Raw genomic sequence first — 27278 nt, 5'->3', positions numbered from 1 at the left:
ACAGTATGTCTACACTCATGTCAACAACATGGATCAGGAACATTTTGGAAAAACACATTTTTGCTCTATTTATGGAGATAAGCGACCAACGGTCGCTTATCTCCCGATTAGGGAGTCTTACTGGTATCATTATCTTGTTTGTGTTGTTTACGGTATGTCAAAAGTGTGTGTGTGTGTGTGTGTGTGTGTGTGTGTGTGTGTGTGTGTGTGTGTGTGTGTGTGTGTGTGTGTGTGTGTGTGTGTGTGTGTGTGTGTGTGTGTGTGTGTGTGTGTGTGTGTGTGTGTGTGTGTGTGTGTGTGTCAAGTCAACCCTCCAGCAACTTGCTTTATATCTCAAGGTGATATCATCCACTCGTCATATTTCTGTATCAATTATCTACAGTATGTATTTGTGTGCAATCGTTTCAAGAGAGACACACTTCTCAGTTGGAATTGCAGAGAAGCTATGCAATCAGCACATCAGCAGTTCATTTATACATCTTTCCTGCTATGGTGCAGATTATGTGAAACTACCGGTATTTGTATTTTATTCTTTTATACTAAAGTTCAAGGAACACTTCTCCAGGTGTCAAATCATGTCGCTGCTCTTGGCATATCAGTGTTAACTATAACTGTTGTAATTATATGTAAAATATTTATTCAGGTAAAACAAAAACGATCCTGTAAGTTGAATAGCTTGGGATTATTCTATTGATTCCAGGGGTGAGATGCCGTGGGCTCGGTTGGGCTCGGCAAGCCCACACTTATCAAGCTGTATATACGCACACGCGCCCGACATGCACGCACGCACGCACACGCACGCACGTCGTCAAATTGTGTGACGGTTCGACGGCTTGGTCAACACTTCAATCCCGTACCTGTCTGCTTTGCATAACAAAACTCTGGTATGCAGGCTCATTTACACTTGTATATGCGGCCAGCATATAGCCAGACTTTTAGCTCCTTTTGGAACCTCGGGAGAGGTTCCGAAAGGAGCTAGCAGACTTTACTGTGTGTGGGTGAGTCTATAAAGTCTATGTAAAGTTATTTTATATAAAACCTAAAGGAAAATACATTAATTGAAACTAAAATAAAAACAACAAATTAACAATGTAACTAAATAAGAAATATAATTAGATTCAAAATGTTTTAATACAGTATTAGCACCGAGCGGCAGGGATGCGTGCACACATGTGCGTGCACGTGCGCGCGCACGTGACGTGCATGTGACGTCATGAATTTAGAGGGGAACCACTTTTAAAATCCATATCACACCACTGATTGATTCAGTATGTCAGGCTCACTGTAGTCCACGATCAGCTATTACAGTAGGTCTAGCCGACGTTGACAACCAGGTTGGTCACAAGAAAAGATGAGGTTACTTATTTGGCTTGTAGACCCTGACGACAAAATTGTAGACCTTCATTTCAAAATTCAGAATTTGAACAACTTGTTTTTGTTGTTTTGTCCAGTTGTTTGAGTGTTGAATGTTTAATCGACCGCAGTGGAAACAAGCCTCTGGCTTTTTTGTGTCATCCATTTGGTGTGTTCTAAACTCGTTGTTTACCTCAAAGTATTCTATCAATCAATCGCCTTTGCATTGCCTGGACAGATTCTCCACGACTCTCCTGTAGGCTGTCTCATCAGTGATGAGGCTTATCACTGTTGTGTCATCAGCAAAGTTAACCACTAAATCAACGGTCTTCAACAGGGGGTCCGGTCCGGTCGATCTACAAGCTTGTATATCGGCTATTTTTGGGAAAGAGGTTTGGTGTAGACGGTAGAGGAGAAAAGGAGAAGACTAAGTACAGAGTGAAAGGTCAAGTTTATTAAGTATTGACGGTTCAAGTGGTTAAATATCTGAAAACACACATTGACATGAATCCAAAATACACTGATGATTGTGCCGTCAAACGATGAAACTATATGGTATCTATATGGGTTGTGGGGGGGTCCCTGCTTCATATCTCCCTCGACTAAGAGGTCCTTGGCCTGAAAACGTTGAAGACCCCTGCACTAAATTTTGTGTGGCCACATCGTTGTGGGTGTAGTAGTAGTGGTGAAGGGAGCTCAGGACACAGCCCTGGGGGGCTCCTGTGTTGAGTGTCAGGGGGGCAGTTGTTGGAGTCCATCCTCAGCACCTGTTATTGTTCTGACAGAAGGTCCAAGACCCACCGGCTAGGTTTCAGAGTTTGGTGTCAAGTCTATATGGTGTTAATGCAGAGCTATAGTTGGCCTATAATCAGCATTCTACCCCTTTTTGTGGTCACATGTTCAGATACTGGATTCTGATTGGCTTAAAACAGTGGTAAATCAGTCAACAACCTTGAGGTGGCTCATGGACCCCGCCCACTGAAACAATTAACGATTGTAACTAAATAACCTAGCAAGTTACAACTGTGTTTTCTTTCATTTATATGGTAGAAGTGGTAGAAAAGCAATTTTCCATTCGAGGGTCGTGGGTTGTTTGGCACTCGGCTTCGCCTCGTGCCACAACCCTGAAACGGTGGTAAACCAGCCAACAACCCACTCCCTCTCATGGTAAATGGCTTACTTCTCACATAGGAGTTATTTTTCTTCAGGTGGGCGAGGTCAGTGTGTAGTGTTGTGTTGATAGCATCGTCTCTGGAATGGATCTGTCATGTCTGTAGGCAAATTGGTGGGCATCTAGAGGGTGAGTGGCAACTTGCTGTCGATCAGCTCTTTGATGTACTGTACTTCCCAATCCCCAAGCATTTGCTCACAATGGGGGTGAGTACTACAGTATGGGTCACCAGACTAGGTTTTTTTTTACACAGGAATGTTTGTAAATGATTTAAATTGTGCATTGCGATTTACTTTTGACGAGCGCTTCGGCTCATGGTTTGAATTTTAACATGTACGGATACGTTATTATGAATAACGAGCTACTATATGCACTACTATGCATACAATAGGTTGATGATGTGCGTGTGTGTGGTTTGCTTTTCTCTGTCATCACGCTGCGTTGTGCTTTTCTTTGTTCTCTCTGTGTTTACTTAACGCAGATGCATTAAGTACTGGTCCTCGGGGACCCAATCATGAATTGCCAACATAGACGGCAGCAACGTGGAGATAATGAGGGGCTAAAGTTAGGCTGGCACACATGATGTAGAGAGAGAATTACTATTTCAGGGAGAGGGAGGTGATGTATTCCCATGAGAAAAGTCTGCCATGCATACAACGTGCCATGGCATAACTTTTTATCATATCTATACTCCCCCCCTTCTCGCAGTGTCTTTTTTTTTGTGGAGTCACCAGAAATAAGTGAAATTGTATTTTTGTAAAATGAAAGTAATCTACCTTTCCACGTCATACCTCATCTGGACCTGCATGATAACCTTTTGCAATAGTAGCAAAAAAAAAAAAAAAAAAAAAAAAGGAAATAAATAAAGCAGGCTAAATTGAAACAAATCTCTATCCCATCCACCGTCCTGCACACTCAAATATTAGATGGACCACTACATTAGTTATACAGAATAAATCTACATTTTCACTTTTCTGAGAGGGAGCAAAAGTGTTTGACCATGACAATTACTTACAGTATTCTTTCAGTGGTGAGACTGGTATCATGTTGAACTGTCGCATAAATGGTAGGCAGGCAGGCCACATGCACATCAGTGACATACAGTATAGTGCATGTGCTTTAAATGTGCAATCGATGATTTAGTAAACCTTCTGTGCACGATGTCAATAGCTCCCATATTTGGTTACTGTAGGCCAGACCAAAATTGCATACTGATTGTGCAGTGCACATACTGTATGCGTGCGTGCGTGCGTGCGTGCGTGCGTGCGTGCGTGTGTGTGTGTGTGTGTGTGTGTGTTAGGGCAGTGGATCTCAAACGGAGGTCTGGGGACCACAACGCAACCTTGAGGGGGTTTCCAGGGGATTCCCAGCAAAAATGATCAAGGAGCAGTTTAATTTCACTAATATTTCACAGGCTAGAACTTAGCCCAATGAGATGGTGTACGGTACAAGAATGTAGGTGTCCAGACGCACCCAATCATAAAGATAAGCATTCCAACATGTTTCTAATTGTCTAAAAAACGGTTTACATGTGGCATATAATATTGCATTGACCGCTATGGCGACCCCGAAGGTTGCTGGCTTGGGTGCCCTAGCTAAATCATTTATGTATGCCCTGGGCTACTTCTGGGACAACTTCTGTGCTTTTAGACAGATTTGAATGAAAAAAATCCCTAAGGCCAGTAAATAAATAATATTACAATAATATAATAGAATCTGCAGCATTTCACCTAAATAAATCTGCTTTGGTGGTATTGCAACTGAGACCCAGAAGTAGCATTATGTTGTACCGTTTAGCAAACCCATATGGCCCATGTGTCTTTTGTGTCCTGCATCACAAATTGTTTCCTTTCTACTTCAAACCAGGGAATTGGGACGACGGCTGTGTTGAGATTTTTGAAAGGAAAACCTGGGGCTGTAATTAAACTCTGAAATGTTTGGTCAGAAAGGCTCTTTGTTTTACTCAACAAATCCCTTGCACAGCTTCAAAGAGTAACCCAGATGTAGAGTATCTGGGTACATTAACTCACATTAACAGCTCAAGACATTGCTAAATAGTGTAACACTTTTAAAAACCAGTAAGACTCCCTAATCGGGAGATAAGCGACCGTAGGTGGCTTATCTCCACAAATAGGGCAAAAATGTGTTTTTCCAAAATCTTCCTGATCCATGTTGATGACATGAGTGTAGAGATGCTGTGTAGTGATATTCGTGATTTTAGGGCAAAAACTGTAGGAGCAGTGTCCAAAAATGTGTTTTAAAAATCGGCCTGAAGGTGGCGCTAGAATAGGGCCATGTGAGAAATGAGGGGTGGGGTCTCCGGGTTGCCTTGGCGGACGAATAGGTACCGGCCCCGGCTCTCCCGGACGCTCCTAGCCCGAGTTACGGCATTTTATGTGCGCTGCAGTGGCAGGGGGTCCTCCACTGGGGGCGCCACCACTTTTGCATCCGTTCTGGAGCACCAGGAGTCGGTGGTCCCCGGGAATTCCCCGCGAGCAGCCCCGTTGGGGTGGTCATTTGGTCATTTTTGCACATTTGGTCATTTTTTACATCTGGGGGTCCCCCAGGGACCTGGGGGTCCCTGGGGCTCCGGGGGTCCTTGGAGGTTGTAGTTTGGCAGGCAAGGAGTGTGTGTGTAAAATCTGGCATGGATCGGGTCAACGGGTGCGGAGATATAAGCAGGGAAAAAGTGTGACGTGTGAGCACATTTGGTCATTTTTTACATCTGGGGGTCCCCCAGGGACCTGGGGGTCCCTGGGGCTCCGGGGGTCCTTGGAGGTTGTAGTTTGGCAGTCAAGAGCTGAATTCCAATCCGAAGGGTTCGCACTTTGAAGTGTGCATTTGAAGGGCTATGACGTCACTGGGCCGCGCCAAATAGCAATCTACAAGCTCACAATGCGTTGCGTTGCGACGCATTGTGAGCTTGTAGATCTGTGACCAGTGACGTCATAGCCCTTCAAATGCGCACTTCAAAGTGCAAACCCTTCGGATTGGAATTCAGCTAAGGAGTGTGTGTGCAAAATTTGGCATGGATGGGGGCAACGGTTGTGGAGATATGAGCAGGGCAAAAGTGTGACGGACTCACTGACTCACTCACTCACTCACTCACTCACAGACAGCCGGTGGAGGTTTTGGTAGTAAATGCGACCTACGGTCGCAACTACATGTAAATACACAGAAAAATGGGACAGTTTTTACACTGAAGAGCAAGTGAGGATGTTTGTATTCGTTATTGTAAGGAAACCATATCTGTTTCAAATGTTTTATTTATTCAAGGAAATTACATTAACAGAAATATATGCAATTTTTCTCTTTTTTCCCACACAAAATCAAAAACACATTTTATACATACAAAAACACAATAAAACCGTTAACATAAATAAATAATAATATATACAATACAAACAATACAAAACATACAAGTCATGATCCTAAGTAGTATCACATGGAGAACAAGTAAATGCAGTATGAAGTGAATTTCTGTTAATTCTATAATTGTTTCTGAAGTAGGGAAACCAAGTGCTGTACTTAACTCTTTCTGTGAGTGGCCAGGCTTTACTCCATAGGCGAGCGCTGCAACAGACAGGGAGCCACGTTGCAGTCACGTGCGTGCTCACGTTTGTGCATGTGATGAAAAGGACCCGGATGAAAATGTCTACAGATAGCTATATGCTGATAGCTCATTTAGAAGATAGATATTCGGCAATTTAAGCCGTAAATAAAACGTTCACGCTAAGATTAGAACACAGTTTAGAGAAAATGCTCTCTAAAGATGTGACTTTGTATTGGATTCGGCGGCGCGATGCGGCGCCGTTACCCGATTACGGGCCGGTGGAAAGGGCTTTCGGTCGGCGGCCTAGATTGAAAATTTAGAGCCAGGCTTCGGTGCGGCCTCTGATTATTTTATTCATTTTATTAAAAAAGCCGAACTAGTTCGGGATAGGCACACTGGAATACGTCGCGCCGCCGAACATTCAGTGAACATTGGGGGGGTCTAAACTTTATTTTAAACCATTTTCAATGGAATAAATCGTCGGACCATCTAAAATGGCTCGTTGGAAAGCGCTGGACGAGCCAGGACCACCCACGTTGGTCCAAGCAGCTCAGGGTGAGTAAAAAAAATTTTTTTTGCCGAAGAAAAGCCGAACTTGTTCGGGATAGGCACAGAATGAGTTAAGTACAAGTTTGGAGTATTTCCAATTTTCTATACTTCTACTCCTACTTCTACTCCACTACATCTCAGAGGCAAATATTGTGCTTTTACTCCACTACAATTATTTGAAACGTTTAATTTCTCGTTACTTTGGAGATTTTGATTATTATAGCAAAAACCCACTTCAACCCTATACCTTTCGGCCATTTGAAAATAGCCGATCTACAAGCTCACAATGTGTTGTGGTGCATGTGTTGTGGTGAATTCCAGACTTGTATAGTTGTAACAGAGTATTTCTACATTGCATACTGATACTTTTTCTGTATGTGAGTACCTTGTCCACCACTGACCCAAAGTGAAACCATTTACTTACTGTAAGCGGTAAGCACCGCTTCAAAATAACTAAAGCTCAAGCTCACTCAAATGCTATCTCAAATGACATCATACTGTAGATGTCTGTCTGACACCATAGACCACTTGAGACTGACACAGTCCATATACTGTATGTCCATATATGGGCATTTCCAGATATGGGCTTAATATTGATGACATCAGGGATCAAAGGGACAAGGATTGACACAGAGATCTCTTTATTTAGCCATTAATTTATTAGGGAATTCATTTTCCCCATTGACTTGAATGGGGAGAATTAATTTTCCCCATTGACTTGAATGGGGAAAATTCAAATGATAAGATGGAATTCACGCAAGTGTGGTTGCGTCACGGCAACCACACTTGCAATTTCCTATTATTATTATTATTATGTAAATTTTCGCCTGGTATTTTCATCAGGACAGGGGACAATTATATTATGGCTTAGCTGTCTGTTTGTACTATATGGCTAGTGACTGCACATTTCTACAGAACAGAACAGAACATGATATAACATCTATGTAAGCGCTCAAAACATAGTATTATTGCCAGACCCATGAAATGGGTAGGCCTACATAAGCAAATGTCTGTCGGTCCGGGTTTTCTATATAAAGGGTATATATGATGATGACATGATGATGACATGCCTACAAAAGGCATGATGTCATAAATGATGATGACAGACAGGGGGTCTGGCACAACCAGGTTGACCTGGTCTAGTTATTTTAAGTGTGGTGGTTAAATGTTGAAAACCTGGACATTTTAGTCTTTTACAGTTATTTAATGAGACTTTAGAGACCCAGCTTGAAACGTGGACATTTCTGGCCAAAACGAGACGTCTGGTCACTGCATTTTAATGTAAAAAAAATAAACATCTTTCAAGTAATATTTTACATTCCATTACATTTCTATTAAAACAGTCTTTAAAGCAAAAACCCTTCATCAAATGCCATGATATCTTATCTGCAATGAGATTTACAGATAAGATATCACTAGAAAACTTCAAAGAACCCCAAAAATAAATGAATAATTGTCATGGCATATTTGTTTCTATGTTGAAATCGTTTTAATGCCGTCCTGTTTTTACAATATGAGACGTGTGTGTGTGTGTGTGTGTGTGTGTGTGTGTGTGTGTGTGTGTGTGTGTGTGTGTGTGTGTGTGTGTGTGTGTGTGTGTGTGTGTGTGTGTGTGTGTGTGTGTGTGTGTGTGTGTGTGTGTGTGTGTGTGTGTGTGTGTGTGTGTGTGTGTGTGTGTGTGTGCATATTGCATTCAAGATAATGATTTGTGCGTGTGTACTGCATTCATGATAGGATTTCAAATCAGCTCATAAACCATTAGATTAGATTAGATGTCTTTATTATCCACAAGGGAAATTTGTTTTGCTTGGGTCAATGCATATAAAAAACACAATACATAAATATACAATACAATAAAACACCCAGCAAAGTACTTCAGTTCTGTAAAAGAGTATAAAATGATTCAGAATTTTAAAAGGTATTTAAGAGGTATTTAAAAGAAAGCAAAATCCTCCATCCACACTGTGGAACACTTATGTGTATGAACCTGTGTGTGTATGTGTGTGCCGTGTGCGTATGCTAGTCCAGTTGAGGTGAATCAGGTGTTTGGGGGTTTGTGTTTGTTGAGGAGCCTAATGGCAGAGGGGATAAAACTGGCACTGGCCTTTGCCTTCTTGAATGTTGAGGCATCATATCTCCTACCCGAGGGCAGGATCTTAAAGCAGGTGCTGAGATTATGAGTTGGATCTCTCGCGATCTTTGCTGCTTTCTTCACTGTCCTCTGGTCGTATAGATGCTGGAGGGCAGAGCACTGCATCCCACAGAGCTTAGACCCCACTGAGGTTACCCTCCGCAGCTTAGCCTTGTTGGCCTCTGAGAGAGCCCCGTACCAAGCCAGGAAGGAGAAGGTAAGGAGGCTCTCTATATGGCAGATGTAAAAGCTGCGAAGGATGGGGGGGGCAACATCCATATATCTCAGCCTCCGTAGGAGGTAGGTCCGCTGCTGACACCTTGAAAAGATGGCCTGTGTGTTGTCATTAAAGGTCAACCCGCTATCAATGGTGGTCCCAAGATATTTATAGCTGCTGACCCTCTCCACCAGCTCCCCACCCAGTGTCAGCTGAGGAACAGGGTCATCATCCTCCTTCCTCCGGGGACTTATGAGAAGCTCTTTAGTCTTCTTCACATTCAGCCGGAGGTAGTGCTCCTCACACCACTGGTGGAGCTTCTCTGCTTCCTCTTCAAAGTGAGCAGGACAGTTTGAGGTGTCCACCAGAGCAGTATCGTCCGCAAACTTCACAGCCATGCTCGCACTGTCTGAGCCCCTCAGGTTGTTGGTATAGAGGGAGAACAGGACTGGGGAAATCACTGTCCCCTGGGGGGCACCAGTAGATGTTATCATGACAGAAGACGAGGAGTTGTTGACCTTCACAAACTGCTCCCTTTTAAGGAGGAAGTCCATTATCCAGAGGATCATGTGGGGATCCACCTGGAGATCTTTCAGCTTGGTGCATAGGATGTGGGGCTGCATGCAGTTAAAAGCAGAGGAAAAGTCTACGAACAGGATCCTGATGTATGCCTTTGCTGTCTCCAGTTGACTGTAGGTGGTGTTTAATACAGTTATCACTGCATCCTCCACTGATCGGTTTGCCCTGTAGGCAAACTGCAATGGGTCAAGAGTGGAACTGACTTGTGTGAGGATGCGTGGTAGCAGTAGTCTCTCCAGGCACTTTACCAGGACTGATGTCAGGGCCACAGGTCTGTAGTCGTTCAGCTCCACAGGACGGTTGGTCTTGGGAATGGGTCTTATTTCTGAACGTTTCCACAGTGTAGGGATGGTGTTCTCCTGAAGAGAGCGGTTGAAGAGTCGACAGAGGACACTGGACAGCTCCTCCATGCATTCCTTCACCACTCTCCCTTTAATGAGGTCAGGCCCTGGGGACTTGGATGGATTAATACTCCTCAGGACCTTCCTCACCTCCTGCTCTGTGAAGGGGACTGGCTGACTCTGCGCCTCATTGATCTCCTGCAGGAGTTCGTTCCTCAGCCTCTCTGATGTTGCGCTGAAGTCGTGGGTGTCAAACCGACAGTAAAAGGAGTTCAGGTCGGCGACGAATGCTGCCTCCTCTCCTTCCCTCCTTTCTATGGTGGTCTTTGCTGGGGCTTTCCCTGTGAGGACATTAAGTCCTTGCCAGTCCTGCCTCAGGTTGCCAGAGTGGAACATGGCCTCCACACGTTCTTTATGGCGCCTTTTAGCCTGGGCCACCTCCTTTTTTATTGCTGCTTGTGCTGCCCTCCCCTCCTCTCTATTCCCAGCAGCAAAGGCTCTGTTCTTAGCCTCCACTGCTTTTCTCAGATCAGCTGTGAACCACGGCTTGTTGTTTGGGAAATGCTTAACAGTCTTAGTTGGAATTAGCATATTCTCACAGAATTGAATATATGAGGTTACTGCTGTGACGGACTGTTCGAGGGAGTGGTCCTGAGTGAAAACCTGCCAGTCTGTGCAGGCAAAGCAGCCCTGAAGGCTCTGTATGGCCTCACTGGACCACACCTGCACTGTTTTCCTTTTAACCTTCTCCTGCTTCAGCTTTTGTTTGTATGTGGGCAGCAGCTGAACAGCAAAGTGATCTGAAGTGCCTACTTTTGTTTTCTGTATGGATTTATAGGCCCCTGTGACATTACTATAACACAAGTCCAGTATCCTCTCTTCCCTTGTGTTACATGTAACATGCTGCTCGTATGTAGGCAGCACATTATCTAGTCTACAAGAGTTAAAATCCCCCAATATAATTTTTGGAGCACCAGGGGAGGTCGTTTCTAGCTTCTCAATGCATTGGTATACTGTCTGAGCAGCCCTAGTTGCATTAGCATATGGTGGAATATAAACACCTGTTACAATCACCTGTCCATATTCTCTGGGTAGATAAAATGGACGCAGGGAAATTGACAACAGTTCAAGCTCATCCGTGCATATGTTGTCTTTAACATGCACAGAAGAGCACCAGCGTTCATTTATATAGAAACATACCCCACCTCCTGATTCCTTCACTGTGCTGTTCAGGTCTCTGTCCGCCCGTATTGGGCCCATAAAGCCGTGTAACTGAAGAATGTCATTGTTTGACTCCTCAGTTAACCAGCTTTCTGTAAAACAGAGAATACAGGCATCCCTGTATTCTTTAAAGTATCGGATCTTAATGTGTAGGGCATCCATCTTGGGGCATAATGACCTGACATTGGCGAGGATGATCGTCGGGAGCGGTAGTTTTGTTTTGCGTCTTTGGAGTTTCCTCCGTATTCCACCCCGCTTGCCTCTCTTCCTTCTCTGCTCGCGGAACACCTCTCTCCGTGTACCACCGCGGAGCTCCTCTCTCCGTCCACGGCCGCAGATCGGCCCTCTCCGTGAGCCGCGGCCGCCGTGGCGCGGCTCTCTCTGTCCGCCTCCGCCTCCGCGGTGCGGCTCTCTCCGTGTGCCACCACGGAGCTCCTCTCTCTGTCCCCCGCCGCGCACCGGCTCTCTCCGTGTTGTGCCGCCGTGGTGCGGCTCTCTCCGCCCGCGGGACACTTCGTCTCGCCGGTGATGTTGGTGTACATGCTTTCTGATCCCCAGTGGTAATGTATCAAGGTCTATATTTCCCTCTCCATGTTGTCTAATCCCGAGGAGTTGCTCTCTAGTGTAGGAGATGTGTTGCTGTTCCCCCGTTTCCTCATTTGGGCGTTCAGTCCCCGTGACAAAACTTTGTCCCTTCATTTCCAATTCAATATACCTTTTTGAGGATCGAAGCACTAGTGCTAACAAACAGCTAGCAACCTAAACTGGACATAAAAAACAATAAACGTGGTACACACTAACAAACAAGAATGCTTTGACCGTCGCGAGTCGCCAGCAGTGCAGCGCCTCAGAGTGAGCAGCAGCTCGCTGTGCTCACAAGGGTATGATCGGAACCATTGATCCGTTGGGTGACGTAGGTTCTCTTAACCTTGCAAACAGCCTATTTGGCTCGGCGTGCCATAGCTATTGATTTTGATGAAGTCTTTTGCAGTAGACAGCCTATTACAAAGTCTCATTTGACTTTATAATGCACCGTGACCATCCCCTGCCGCGTGTGCTATTCACTCATTAAATTAACATGAGCCACATCAGACAGCTTGGACACGGTCAACAAGTTGTATACGCCTTGGAACTCGGGTGGGGGTTCCACCTACCACATACTCTATGTGCACATACACACACAAACCAACCGAACCGCATGCATCACGTGCCCAATACAAATTCACTCAGGTGCGTGCCGTGCATGCATACATTACACACCCACGCACATGTACACACACCCTTACTGACAGTCTGACACCCCCCCCTGTTGGAGATGGAAGTGATATTAATGACAGCGAAGGTGTTTGCACAGGGTTCGTGATGCCAAAGAGGCAGCTGGTGCTGCGATCAGAAGAATTAACCTCCCCTCTGGGGTCCCGACCCACAGGTTGAGCACCACTGATGTAATGCACACAGTAGCATTAAGTAATACACCACATAGCGTAGCATGTATTCTATGCTATACTAACTGCAGACCAGTACAGGGGCAATGCAGCGCAGCAGAGAGTGGCGGTCTAAGTGATTAGCATGGGAGCATGTGAGATCATATCCCACTGTGCTGGTGCAAAATGGAGTGTGTGACAACACATGACAAGGGTAGCCAATGTGTTAGGGATGATGTAGTAGGCCACTCATCAATGTGTGTGTGTGAGCAGTGAGGAAAGGTTTGCCACATGTGAGAAGATAAAGGTTAACATTAATCTGTCTCCGCTCATTTTTATGGCGTGGCTCTGTAGGAGGCTAGCCAATAATAATAATAATAAGAGTCTATATTTTTGTCTGAAGCTTATCTCGCAAACCACAGGACCGATTAGCGCCACATTCTTTGTGCACACTGATAGATATGAATTATGATACATAATTGTTTGATTTGTGTATGAGGCTCATATGACCATATAAGGTTTTATTATGAACTGAACTTACAGTATAGGCGACCATGTTTTTGGTCGTACTGTAAGCTCAGGCTTATGGATTACAGGTCATTGCAACTTTGGTTGCCCTGACTACGAAATCATGTTTTGGTTATACTGTATGTCACTAGTGGAAAGTTACCAACACTACGTGTCTCTGTCTTCTTGTTATGATCTGGGAACGAATCAATGAGTCCCACGATATACTGTATTCTTTATATATACTGTATGTAACTTCCATCTTTGGAAGAGAGAGAGAATTAGCAGGCTGCCACTAGGATGGTAGCTCACTGTATTGTCTTCCTTATCTGACTCTCTTCAAATACAGCAATTTATTGATAGTCCTTTGGCTCGTCTCTGTCTTATTTTGGTTATGGATTTATCCATATCCATATTTATTTAACTTATTAATAATTTATTTAACACACACTACCAGTTAACTTACTTCCATTTAGTACCAGTATCAATATACTCAATTGATATTCCATTAATAAATAATAATTCAGCCTATATAAGACAGTACCGCGCATCATTCAAAGCACAGAAAAAATAGATTCAGAGGGAAAACAAAAGTCTTGCATGACACAACTCCCGCCTTCTCTACATATTGACATCATACATCAATACGATGTCAGCGATCCACACAGGAGCCATGCCGTTATTAGACCCTGTCTTGTTCCTTTACTCACACTCTCACATACACACACACACACACACTGGCACACCAGGAATTCTCTTTGTGTTGTATTCTAAAGTTTAAGAGTAGTCCAGTCACGTCTCTGAAGTTTTTATTCAAATCACTGCCTCAAGGACATCAAAGCAGAGATGGAGTGAGGGCGGCAAGCCGGCTATACTTTAAGCCTGCGATGCGTCATGTTGGGCAAGAAATACAAATAAGTTATTGCGAGTGATATTCACAAGCTAAATCTGATTATGAACACGCTTGTCAGCAGTGCAGGCGTACACATACGCACGCATGCACAAACATCCACACAAAAGTGGCCAATGTAAATTCAGCAGTTTATCTGCAGCGCTCTGTCTCAGAGGTGGGAGCAGAGCAGGCTTCTCCTGTTGACAGGGCTTCACCTGAATGCCTCTCCACGGGCTTCTTACTCCCTGCTCTCCCTCCTCCGCCCTCCTCCTGTCTCTCCCCTCCCCGCCACTGAGCTGTAGGAGAGAAATGTTGCAGCATATCAGGAGAAGAAAGGAGACTTAAACGAGGTGGGAGGGGCCTGGTTAGGCATGGATAACACGGAAATATAGTTAAATCAACACATGGATTTTTTTAACAGCAGGACTACTGTAAAAGTGGCTTTTCAGGAAAGCCAATAAATTATTTGTTCGATCAGTTTCAAAACCGACTTTGATTATGCTTCTGCGTCCCCCATCACTGTGCCCGCTTTCATCTCGACTTTCACTGGAGTAGAAATGAGCTGGACACAGGCCCCGCACACAGATTTCAAACAACTTTTTATTTTATCAGTCACTCTGTGTGGTACATTATCATCCAGCTGCGATGCTCAGATTGCCTCAGAAACCCATGCACACCATTGCGGAACCTCACTCGCAGTACATGTCATGCGTATACCGTATCTGGTATTTGTCAAGAATCACGAATCGACTTTATTGTCACATCACTGGTTTACAGGTGTAAAGAAGTGGGTGAAATGTGTTGTTGCATAAGCTCCATATTTTTTTATTTATTTTTTGTGGAAAGTGAGAAAAAGGAGGGGGGGGGGGGGGGATAAAAACACAGAATAGAAACTTTACTGGTAAAACAAACAAAAAAACAGGGCTGTCTGTCTTATTATCATACCCTCTTTTATATACTGTATTGACAACAGTTCATCCCTTTTGTTGCCCACACCCGAAGCAGACCTCATCACTGGGATATGACCATGGCTGTTTCTGTTTAGATTTGTTTACAATGCTCTGTTTCTGCTTATGTAGGTCATGTCTGGAAGGAAACAATTAGATGAGCTGTCACCCTAAGCCAGTCTCCAGTCTCTATAGTAACCAAGTCTCTTTGATTTTAAGGAGGGGGTGTGGGGGGGACGACAAGAGGAAGAGGAAGGTGGGCGAGAAAGGCATGTTGCCACTGAGGGTGAACCGGCAGTAAAGGGTATGTTGCCACGTTGACGGACAGAAGTGCCAACAGTTTGAGGCCAGGGGAGGAATCCTGTGCAAAGGGAGGAGAGCTTAGGTCAGCTATAGCATTTGTCAAAAGAGCTGACAAAACAGAGAGAGAGAGAGAGAGAGAGAGAGACGGACAAAAATCTTTCTTTGTCTCCTTGGCTCCTCTCTTTCTCGCTCTGAATCTGGATCTCCTTTTCTTAACCTTGACATAAACGTGCCTCGTTTTGACGGGGGGGAACGGCGGGGATAAAAGTGAACGCGCGCTGACTAGCGTGTGCACGCACGCACTCATACACCTCTTGTCAGGTCTCCCCGGGGACCTCCTGTCTGTTGAGGAGCAGATGAAGGCATAACAAAAGTAAAAGAAGAAACGGGGGAGAAAAAAAAAGACTGGAGTGTTTTTTTTGTCTCATCTTGTCATCTTACCTTCTCCTCTGAGAGAGTCATTATGTGCAGCTCTATAGAGGGAATTGACATGTTTCTGCCCGCGCTTGCCATTTCATAGACAGAGCCATGGCTTTCTTGTTATAATGTACGCCTAATTTTTGCTCTGTGTGCGGCCGGGTAAAGTTCGCTCGCGCACAACTCTTAAGCGCAGACCCGCGCACGCACAAACACACTCTTACCCGGATAACTTTTTTGTAGGTCAACCCCTTCAGGGTGGCCCGAACTTATTCTCAGGTATGAAGCAAATTGCATATTTCCCGATACACGCTGCCTCATTAGTCAAAGAACAAAAAGATCACATTCTCATGTACTGTGGGTTTCTAATTAAAGGCAATAGGCTTGTTCTCTTCTCATACCTATTCATGACTAAAATAGATATTGGTTGAAGAACAAGAAAAAGAAAAAGTCTCTAAAGTACAAAGTAGAGTTGTGTTCCCCCCCAGGTGGTTTGTGTCTCTGCCCCAGGGCTCAGGCCCGCTCATTCTGGGAGATTTGCAGGCTTTTATAGAGTTCTCCACAGTGCTGCTCTTACTCCTCTCTTAATGCACCGTGGATCAGAACGGTAGAGATACAGAGAGAGAGAGATGAAGAAACTTTTATACAGGGATCCCACAAATAGGGTAGGTGTAAAGAAGAGCCATCATTAACCCATTAAGACCTACTGTAAGGCAGATTCTATCAAATTATCCTTCTAAATCAGTAGTTCTCACACCTTCAAGATTTTTCTAAAATGCTTTGCCGCGCTGCGAGCTTGTATATCTGCAATTTTGTTTTATAGCCAACCCCAAAGTCTAAAATGACATGCTTTCCCGGTTTTAATGGCTTTCTGGCTTTCTGAGCGGTACCAGCTCCTCCAACATTTGATCGAGTGTGTATATATGTCCGTTTGAGTACTGCCTCAACAGTTGCAATACCGCTGGCACGCACGCACGCACGCAACGAACGCACGCACGCACGCACGCACACACACACACGCACACGCGCGCACACATGCACAGGTGTTTGAGTCTATTCATTCCAATGGAAGAGTGAACGTGAACACAGCTTCTGAACCATTCTTTTGCCCCATGGTCACTGAACTAAATATTGGACCTGATCGTCACAAGCCACACAATATTCCCAAAAATGTTCATACTAACATTTTCAGACACACAAATAAGGAGAAAATCTACTTTTATCTACATCTACATCCAGTCTCTGTCCCAACACACTCTCGTAAACATATACTGTATGTTCGCGATATTTGCCGGCAAGCGCCAGTGCCCACTTACTGTAGGAGACGATTTGTAGGATTTGTGTACCATTTCGCCTCTAGTGGTTCCAATTCACTGCTCACTTAACTCATGGGATGCCCACGAGGTGCCCACGCGTCAAACTCTTTGATGTCGCTGGAGGCCCACAACGTTTTGACGTGTTTACTGTATTTACAGTACTAGAAGCTGGGCCGCCCTTCGGGCGGCCCAGCGTCTAGTCGGCGACCTGGCCAACTCGGAACAATGTAAATAGGGAATGAATGCCCCGCCCTTTAATGCAAACCCCATTATACCTGTTTTCATAGGACCCGTTTTGACCATTTGTCTGCCTGTGTCCATTTATGCCCATATATGGAGATATCTGTATCTGTCTGTCTGTCGGTGTCCATTTTATGTCCATATATGGAGATCACTGCAGTTATAGTTCTGGGTCCATTTTATGCCCATATATGCCCATATATGGAGATATCTGTCTATCTGCGTCCATTTTATGCCCATATATGGAGATCTCTGTATCTGTCTGTCTGTGTCCCTTTTATGCCCGTATATGGAGATCTTTGTGATTCTGCATCCATTGTATGCCCATATATGCCATATATGGAGATATCTGTTTATCTGCGTCCATTTTATGCCCATATATGAGATTTCTGTCGCTTTTTCAAACAGATGGTCAAAACAGGTCCTATGACAACAGGTATAATGGGGTTTGCATTAAAGGGGGAACCGGCACTGTGTCTGCAACACAGTCGGAGGCACAGACAGATACAGAGATCTCCATAATGGGAATAAAGGGACACAGACAAACAGATGGAGGAGGAGACAAACTTAATGCAAACCCCATTATACCTGTTGTCATAGGACCCGTTTTGACCATCTGTTTGCCTGTGTCCATTTATGCCCATATATGGAGATATCTGTATCTGTCTGTCTGCGTCCACTTTATGCCCATATATGGAGATCTTTGACCATCTGTTTGCCTGTGTCCATTTATGCCCATATATGGAGATATCTGTATTTGTCTGTCTGCATCCATTTTATGCCCATATATGGAGATCTATGCAGACACAGTGCCAGTTCCGGAAAATCCTGATGTCAGACATCAGAATCCGAACCTTTCGTGCTGGTTCCAGAAAATCGTGTATCGGGTCGGGTCGAGGCCGAGCACTGCACTACCTGCTGCGGTGGGGAACGCACGTGCCGAATTTGAAATAGGGAATGAATGCCCCACCCTTTAATGCAAACCCCATGAATGCCCCACCCTTTAATGCAAACCCCAATATACCTGTTGTCATAGGACCCGTTTTGACCATCTGTTTGTCTTTGTCCACTTATGCCCATATATGAAGATATCTGCACACACAGTACCGGTTGTGGAAAACTCTGATGTCAGACTTTATGCCCATATCTGGAGAACGCGCGTGCCGGTGGGAAGAAGGGTTCTCGAGATACGCGGATTACATACATACATACACATTCACAGAGATTTTGTGTTGACTCATGTGGCGTACGTGATGTCAGAGCCTTTTATGAAGTGATGTCACAATGACTCAGCGCTTGCGCCGATTTCCTCCGGAACAGCCTGATGTCAACAATCAGCTCCGCATAAGGAGATTCCGAACGTTTCGCGCCGGTTTCGGAAAACCGCGAGTCGGGTCGGGTCGAGGCCCGGCACTGCACTCCGCGCGGCGGCGGGGAACGCGCGTGCCGAATCTGAAGCCAGTGGGACGAACGGTTCTCGAGATACGCGGATTACAAACAAACAGACAGAGATTTGTCGCATTTATAGATAGATTAACTTTAAATCTCACCGTTAGGTTGGGGCTACGCCTGGATGTAGCCCATTAGCCGCTAGTCGCTTCGAGTCGACGCTGAGAGCATCGCGCGGCCGTTTTTCTCCATATACTCCAATGCATTTCCCCATCTTTAACGCCCTTTATCTCTGATGTTTGTTTTATGGCTAAAACTGTGGCGGGAACTGTGGCAAATTTTGATCGGCAATGAACAGTTATGATCAACACTGGTCCATACAGAAAGTTACACAACAACATCCTGTCTGCGCTCATGTGACCAAGTGACGTCATGACGCATGCATTGACGCAGCAGGGCCGGATTCAATACAATGGTGGTGGGCCTGGGCAGCGAGAGGGGACAAATGGGGCTCAATACAGGGGCACCCGATGTGTTAACACTGGTGTGATCTTTTTCTTTTCTTTATTTATTATTTTTTTAACACAGAATTGGTGCTTTTACATAGAATGCTGGGATTTCCAGAATCGGAGGCATGATGTAACATAGCAGAGTGAGAGTCTAATGTTATGCTGTGTAGATGTCTTCCTGAAGATGACAGCTGCTGTTGTTGGAACATTCTATACATCTGTACATGTTATACTGTATGTACAACTATAGACAGAGCAACAAGGCAGACTGTAGTCCCGTATTGAAGCATTTTCCGTCGCTGAGCCACATAACTGTAAAGCCTGTTTTCTGAATATGAAGAGTACACTCTTTATTTTCTTTCCCTCTATCTCTCATACAGTACATCCATAAACACAACTTGAGATGATACTGTAACTGTAGCCAGGTAGACTTTAACCAACATGTATAACATTAGCCTATGCATTTACAGTAGGATGGCTAAATGCAGAGTAATAATTTCAGATTTTTTTGTGTTTGTGTGGAGTAGGCTAATTGATTTAAATGTGTTGTTGTTGTTGCCACTGTAAGGTCATGGACTGACTCCCGTCGACTGACTCCCGTCTGGCCCATTTTCACAATATAAATGCTTCACATCTTCCCATTATACATCCTGTCTTTAATGACGGGATGTGTTGAATCTGTATTTGTGTGATGAAATTGAAGGGGAGAGGTTCATGGCAAAAAGACGTCACCCCACTTCCCAGAGTTCGGCTCTGTGACTCTCTCCGCGGCCGTCTCAAAGGCAACGCAACAATGCCCCCCATTTTGTTTCTTACACAGAACGAGCGAGGCGGAATGACGATGCAATATTCCCCCATTCCCACAACCAGCTGTGTAAAAAGAGAGAGAGAGAAAGAGAGACAGACGTCTCTTTGACTCAGTGTTCTGGGTGTCACAAGACACAACGTTTTTATCACACCCCAGTCCCCTACCCAAACCAAGGTGTGATTATAGCTCCTGTGGGGGAAGATTAAACATGCACACGTTTGTCATGCACACACGCACACAAACGCACACGAATGCACACACACACACACACACACACACACACACACACACACACACACACACACACACACACACACACACACACACACACACACACACACACACACACTTGCATGCCAGGTGTCAGAGCCAGAATGAGGTTGGATCGGGTGGTTTGGTGTGGTGGTGTTACTGCAGTGGGTGGAACAATAAACCACAAAGTTGTATTGTCTGATGGAGACCGATAGCGCTATAGTAAGGTGTTGGCGCCACCCTCTATGGGGTGCCAAATGAGTCGAGCAGGAGAATAAATACACGACGACATGACATCGGCCGATAAGAATCCCACTCCACAGTCTTGAGGCTGATGAGAGAGAGAACAACCAAGCAGTGATCTAAAGATGGCACAGAGGCTTGTAGAGTGCCATTTGGAAATGTGTCTTTTGCAGTCGTGGGTTGCCAACCATGAAATATGCAATGGTCCCTTCCTTTATGGAAACTGAAAGAAATGTCCCTTGATGAATTTATCTTTGTTTTTTATTCTTGGTAATCAATCATAGACACACTTCTTACAATTTTAGACAGCTCATACAGTACAGTATACAGTACATGCTACAATACAGGTAGTTAACCAAAGACCTAACTAGAACTGCACTCTGTCGAGGTGCCAACTTGCGTCTTGTGCACAAGTAGGCCATGTATGGCCTACTGGTGCGCTCACCACTGGCATCACCAGGAATGCTGGTCCCTCCTTGTTGTTAATGATGACGTTGCCAGAAATGCTGGTCCCTGGCCGAACGCAGTACTTGCACGCTCTGCTGGCACAAGTAACTAGACATAGTAACCTGAGTTGTCTCAGTACTTTTTATAGCTTTTTTCTATCTACTCCAAATCTCTTGGCCAAACATAGCTGATCTACAAGCTTGTAGATACTATGCTATATACAGTATGGCTAATATTCCCCCCCAGAGTATGGATGCTGTGGTTAATATGACATACAAACTGTATATGTAGGCTATACAGTGAGACATTAGCTGTTTCTGCGTATCCTTTATTATTCTTGTAAATAAGGAACGCCCGGCTGGGTCCCTTGAATTTCAGGTACTTGGCAACCCATATTGCAGTATCATTTTACAATTTAGGCATTTGGTAGGCACTCTTATCCAGAGTGACTTACAAAGTCTTTCCCTGCTATCTACAGCGCCTCTGTTTAATATTTAATGATCTGTTTACTTTTCTGTTATCTTGGAGCTGAGGCCTGAGCTGTTTTGGGGTTATAGTCGAAAAACATTTTGTTTTCTGCTTTATCCTGTTTAATGAGGTACGAGTTTGAACAGAGAAATGGAAAATATGACAAGTCTCCAAAAGACTAGCACTGAACCCACCCTTTTCAGGGGCATATATTCAGGGTTTTGACAGAACAATCACAAGCTCCTGGATGTTTTTATTTTGAGTGTGAACATAAAGTGTGATTTATATTGTAATAGCAGATCTACAAGCTCACAACGTGCCACTGCGCTATACGTGTTGTGAGCTTGTAGATTGGCTACTTTCGGCGTACGACATCGGCACCCGACCATGTACATTCAGAGTGAAAATTTGCTCCTGCTTTTGTTTATTTGTTTTTCTATCTTGTGTCTGTGGATAAAATTGGGAATGCATTTGTGTCGTTTTAGATTTTTGCGTTGGTTGTTGAAAAATAGCAGATATACAAGCTCACAGCGTGTCACTTTGTGCCGCGTTGCGAGCTTTTACATCTGCTATTTCTGAACATTTTAAAAAGTGTGAGAACTACTGATTTAGAAGGCATTTATGGACTCGGCCTCAGGTCTCAATGTATTTAAATGTATTTAGTTGTCTGTCTTGCATCTTATCTGAGTCCCCTCCGTCGCCTGGTCCCCCTCCCCAACCACCCCTAATATCGATCACTATTCCACTCCCCCTCTCCCTCAGCGCTGCGACTGCGTGCCGTCTCCCTTCCTCTCCGGCCTATAGCGTCTTCCCTTTGTTATCTTTTACACGGTAATATCTGCCGGATCGTTAATTCTGTTAGTTAGAGATGCCATCGAGAAAATAAGCCCCTGCGTGGATCATTCAGATGATGCAAGAAAGCGGACACTCTGGCAATCCATCTATTTCAATTTGGGTATTGAAATGAGAGCTGGGGAAAATCAATAGGCCTCGCTGCGAGAATATAAAGCCACACAACAAGAAGTAATGGGAGCCTGTCAAACGCATAATTCAAGCAATTACGTGTGTTAACATATTCATACCTCCAGCTGGACGATTGTTTTTTTTTGTGTGCACTGAATAGCAAGAGGTTAAATCCAACAGCCTCATGTTATTGTTTTTTTTGTGTGATTTATTTGTTTTGTATTTACACCAGTAAGACTCCCTAATCGGGAGATAAGCGACCGTCAGGTCGCAGCGTGATTTTAGGGCAAACTGTGTAGGAGCAGTGTCCAAAAATGTCTTTGAAAAAATTGGCCAGATGGTGGCGCTATATGGGACAGATCCATGTTGATGACATGAGTGTAGACATACTGTGTACCAATTTGCGTGATTTTAGGGCAAATCTGTAGGAGCAGTGTCCAAAATGACGCGTGTAAGCGGTGGTGTAAAGTAACTAAGTACATTTACTTAAAGTTATACTGTGTAAGTTGCTAAACTAGTGGTCAGTAGCGGTATTGCTTTTTTCGTCCGTTTTTCGCCCGGAGTCTCTCGCGGACCACCGCCGCGGACCACCGGAGCGGCGCCGCAAACCACCGCGACCGATACAAATCCTTCACCATGGTAAACACTGTAGCTGAGCAAGGCTACTTCCTGAAGACGCGGCAGATAAGCTGTGATTGGCCGGTAGTGTATCATGTGTGTATGATTCGCAATGTGATTGGCCAACGTATACAGATGATGCAGATGACACTATTTTTCCGCGAAAACCGGACCCCGGCAAGGATCATAGAAAACATATAAAGAGAAGGCTTTAGAAGCTGAAAATAACGGAGTGGGTGTTCTAAAACTTTAGCGATTTAACAGATTTGTTTTATAAAAAAAGTTACATGGTATAACTTTAAGTACTGTACTTAAGTACCCTTTTGAGGTATTTGTACTTTACTTGAGTATTTCCAATGTCCAATACTTTTATTTCTACTCCATTACATCTCGGATCCAAATATTGTACTTTTACTCCACTACAATTATTTGAAAACTTTAGTTACTAGTTACTTTACAGATATCAATTATAATATGATAAAACATACATGAATCACTTGTTGCCCTATTTTATATGTAGGAAATTTGAAGATAGCAGATCTACAAGCTCACAATGCGACGCGTTGTGAGCTTGTAGATCGGTTATTTTCAAACATTTTAGTGCTTTTACTTTTGGTACTTCAACTATATTTTGATGCTAATACTTTTGTACTTTTACTCAAGTAACACAGGCCTTTTACTTGTAACAGAGTACTTCTACATTGCAGTATTGATACTTTTACTTAAGTAAAACGTTTTAGTACTTTTTCCACCTCTGTGTGTAAGACAGGGCCATCATTCACGCAGATTCCTCGAGCCATATATCTCTCGATGTGGCCAGTCTTTCGTGTGAGCGAGATATAGTCACTTTCAAGTCAAAGATCTGGTTTCATTGTGGCACGAGTCAGTCTTTTTGAAAGGATGAAACGAGGCAAGCTGAAAACAGCAGAGAGAATGGAGGAAAGCGATTGATTTTCTTGTAGATCTCGCCGCCAGGGATAAGAGGGGAGATATTGACTGTCTTCTCAGTGATCTCCCTCCCTCCTATACACCTGACGGTACCACCTGAGAGAAAGAGAAAGAGCAAGCATGAGAGACGGGTGGCAAGTTTGATATCTCACTAACTGCATTTCAAACTAATGCAATGCAATCTTTGGCTACTTTGCCCTTGAAGTGAAACTTATTTAAGATGTACTTGATGGCCGCGTACACCATCAAATGAACTGTTTAAAATTCCATTCCTGTTTTCAGTAACCGTTGAGACTGATCCTGAAACATTTGACCTCAATTTAGTTTCAGATCTTCTGCTCATCTGTTGTACAGTTTGCAGTAATTACAGCCTGCGGGAGCCACACATAAAATAATAATAATAACCATTCAATCAAACATCTCCATCTGTCCATCTTGTCTGCAGGACCTGTCCCAGGTGAATGGACTTCACATTGATCTCGGCGTATCGATCCAAGCCTTTACTTATCAACCTATCAAGGACTTCTGTCATGGTAAGACGAGGCAAAGAGAGCTTTGATTTCCATGGGTGCTGTGCGGAAGTATAGCCCCCGGAATCAAATGTACCTGACGTCTAACTATAACATCCTCTCTTAATTATTCATTGCTTTGGACCAGAGAGATTCAATAATACATATTTCTTTTGATGACGTGATGTGAGGAAAAAAGAGATCTCAAGCAAAACGTATTCAGTTTGAATATGTCAAAGTGAAATGCCCCCAGCCTCTCTTTCTATAATATGAACTGATTTCTACTTGATTGTGCATTGTGTTGCACACTCGATATGCATTATGAGCTTGTAGAGCTGCTATATATTGGATAGCATGTGGGTTGCACATTGGACATTATGCAGTCTTATTTTCAGCACCAAGGCGTATGCCATGAGCAGCATACATTAAAATGCCATGTTGTACAACATTATTGGAAACCACCAGTAAGAGGTGGTTTTGTTTATTCAGTTGTCCTCTACAACAACCTGTACTTGGTGTCAAATCGATCTTCAGAAGTAAAAGGAAAGCATACAAAAATGTGGAGTTGCAGGCCTATGCCAAATGTATATAGGCCTATTCATTAACTGCTTTAGGTTCTGTTGCATAGGGTGCCTTCAAACATGCCCGATTCACAGCTGTATTCTGCAGTACATGCTTTCTTTTGTCAATAACTCAATGTAAATGTCAACGATTGACTCCAAAGGTCTGAGTGCGAATACTATATGCCCTTAAGTTAAACAATGATTGGAGACGGCAGCAATGTTCTGTTCTTAATTAAACATGAATTAATTATTAGATAAACGCAATTGCTTCCTGTTACTAGTCGAAGCTCAAACACGCCACGGTAGTTTCTTCAAAAGCAGTGGTCGTGGAGAGCGCTTGAGCCACTAGTTAGTAATGGGTGGGTGGGGGTGGGGGTGGGGGGGATTGTCTGGGGAGAATAGTGAGGAAGGATAACGGAGGAAAGGGGGATAAGAGCGCCAAAGATGAGGGATGAGTGGTTGAGTGGATGAGGGATAATGGCGAGTGGTCCGGTTTGGGAAGGCATGGCATCGCATGGGAATTCTGAAGTGAAGTGATTCAGGCAGGATGAGAGAGGAAGCTGATTATCCCCCCCCCCCCCCCCCCCCCCCCCCCTTGTGTGAGTGGGCAGGGGCGTCACACTGGGGGGGAAAGTGGGAATGAGTTACATAGGGCCCAAGGTGGAGGGGCCTTAATTATTTTATACATTAGCTATTGAAAAATAGCAGATATACAAGCTCACAGCGCGAGCTTGTAGATCTGCTATTTTTGAAAATATGTGGAAAATGTGTGCAAATCTTTGAATATATGTATTTTTTTAAGCGAAAAACTAAACTAAAAGTTTGCTCCTGGGGGTCCCTGGAACTAAATATTTTGAGATGGGAGTCTGTGGCCAAATACATATCATTTCGGGGGTCCTTCATGTGAAAAGGTTTGAGCACCACTGACATAGAAACTTAGGTTAAAAAAAAAAAAATCGAACCTCTGTTCGAAGTGGAGCTGTGTGTGTGTGTGTGTGTGTGTGTGTGTGTGTGTGTGTGTGTGTGTGTGTGTGTGTGTGTGTGTGTGTGTGTGTGTGTGTGTGTGTGTGTGTGTGTGTGTGTGTGTGTGTGTGTGTGTGTGTGTGTGTGTGTGTGTGTGTGTGTGTGTGTGTGTGTGTGTGTGTGTGTGTGTGTGTCTGGCCTGGCCTGAACAACAGCGCCCTCGTGTGGTCACAAAAGGTCCTGTAGGCTACATACAGACACGGAGACAGACAGACAGACAGACAGACCCACACAGGCTACATACAGACACGGAGACAGACAGACAGACCCACACACACCGCCACGTATAGGGAGCTTGTGTTCCACACAGCTCCAAAAAAAAAAACCTTAGAAGGATTTAGAAGACATTTATAGAATCGTGTCAAAAATATTTAAAGACCTGCACAAATTTTCACAATTTAAACAAAATCTACAAGCTCACACTCGGTGCCGCGCTGTGAGCTTGTATATCTGCTATTTTTCAATGGTTAAAGCACAAAATAATGCATAATAATGCGTTCCCATTCATGGGGGGCCCACAGTGAATCCTTGTACCTAGGGCCCAGAATTTGGTGTGACACCCCTGTGAGTGGGATCCGGATCAGTCTAGCTTCTGTGGAGTGGAGAGGAGAGGAGAAATGAGTCAAGAAACAAAGTGGGGGATGAGGTAAGGAAAGACAATGGAGGGGTGAGAAGGAGGTGTTAAAAGAAAGCAAGAGGATTGGAAAAGGAAATAAGAGGAGAGGACAAGAAAGTGGATGACAGGTAAGGAAGAGGGATTTGGCTACCTGTGACTCAATTGGATGGACAATGGCTAAATGCCTGATGTGCAGCATGGAAGTTTATCGTCGTTGTCGGGTGGAAAACTTGTATGTCCAAAACCGTTCGTTTTGCATTTATCATTTTAAAAATGAGTTAAACTAGTGAAGACAGCCGATCGTGCGAGGCGTTGTGTGCTTGTAGATCGGCTGTTTTCACTACTTCTGTGCGACGGCCTTGTATGATGAAGCAGGGCTTCGTCATACAAATCTGGAACTTGGAGATACGAGGTTTCTGCCCGACAGTGACGTTACATTTGTGTGTGTGGGTGTGTTCTTGTGCGTGTGCTCGCATATGTATTTTCTCATTTAGACCTGAGGCCGATTCTAAAAACGTCTTCAAACAAAGGTGAAGAAAGGGGAGGCGGAGGGTCACATTGATGTTAGTCTGTGTAATACTCTATGCTTATCATAATTGACATGGGGAGGAGTTGGCTAGCAGACGTTGTATACAGATGCTGTGAGTCCAAACTCCATGAAAACCCACGGCTGAGTTCACTTGAGATTATCTGGGTGCAAAGGAATTAAAGCAAGCAGCAGAAAACGGTGTCCTTGAATGGTTCACTGAATGGCTGACAGA

Source organism: Nannobrachium achirus, assembly GCF_963921795.1.
Source record: "Nannobrachium achirus genome assembly, chromosome: 10".
Classification (NCBI taxonomy): domain Eukaryota; kingdom Metazoa; phylum Chordata; class Actinopteri; order Myctophiformes; family Myctophidae; genus Nannobrachium; species Nannobrachium achirus.
Note: the sequence above shows the minus strand (reverse complement) of the source record.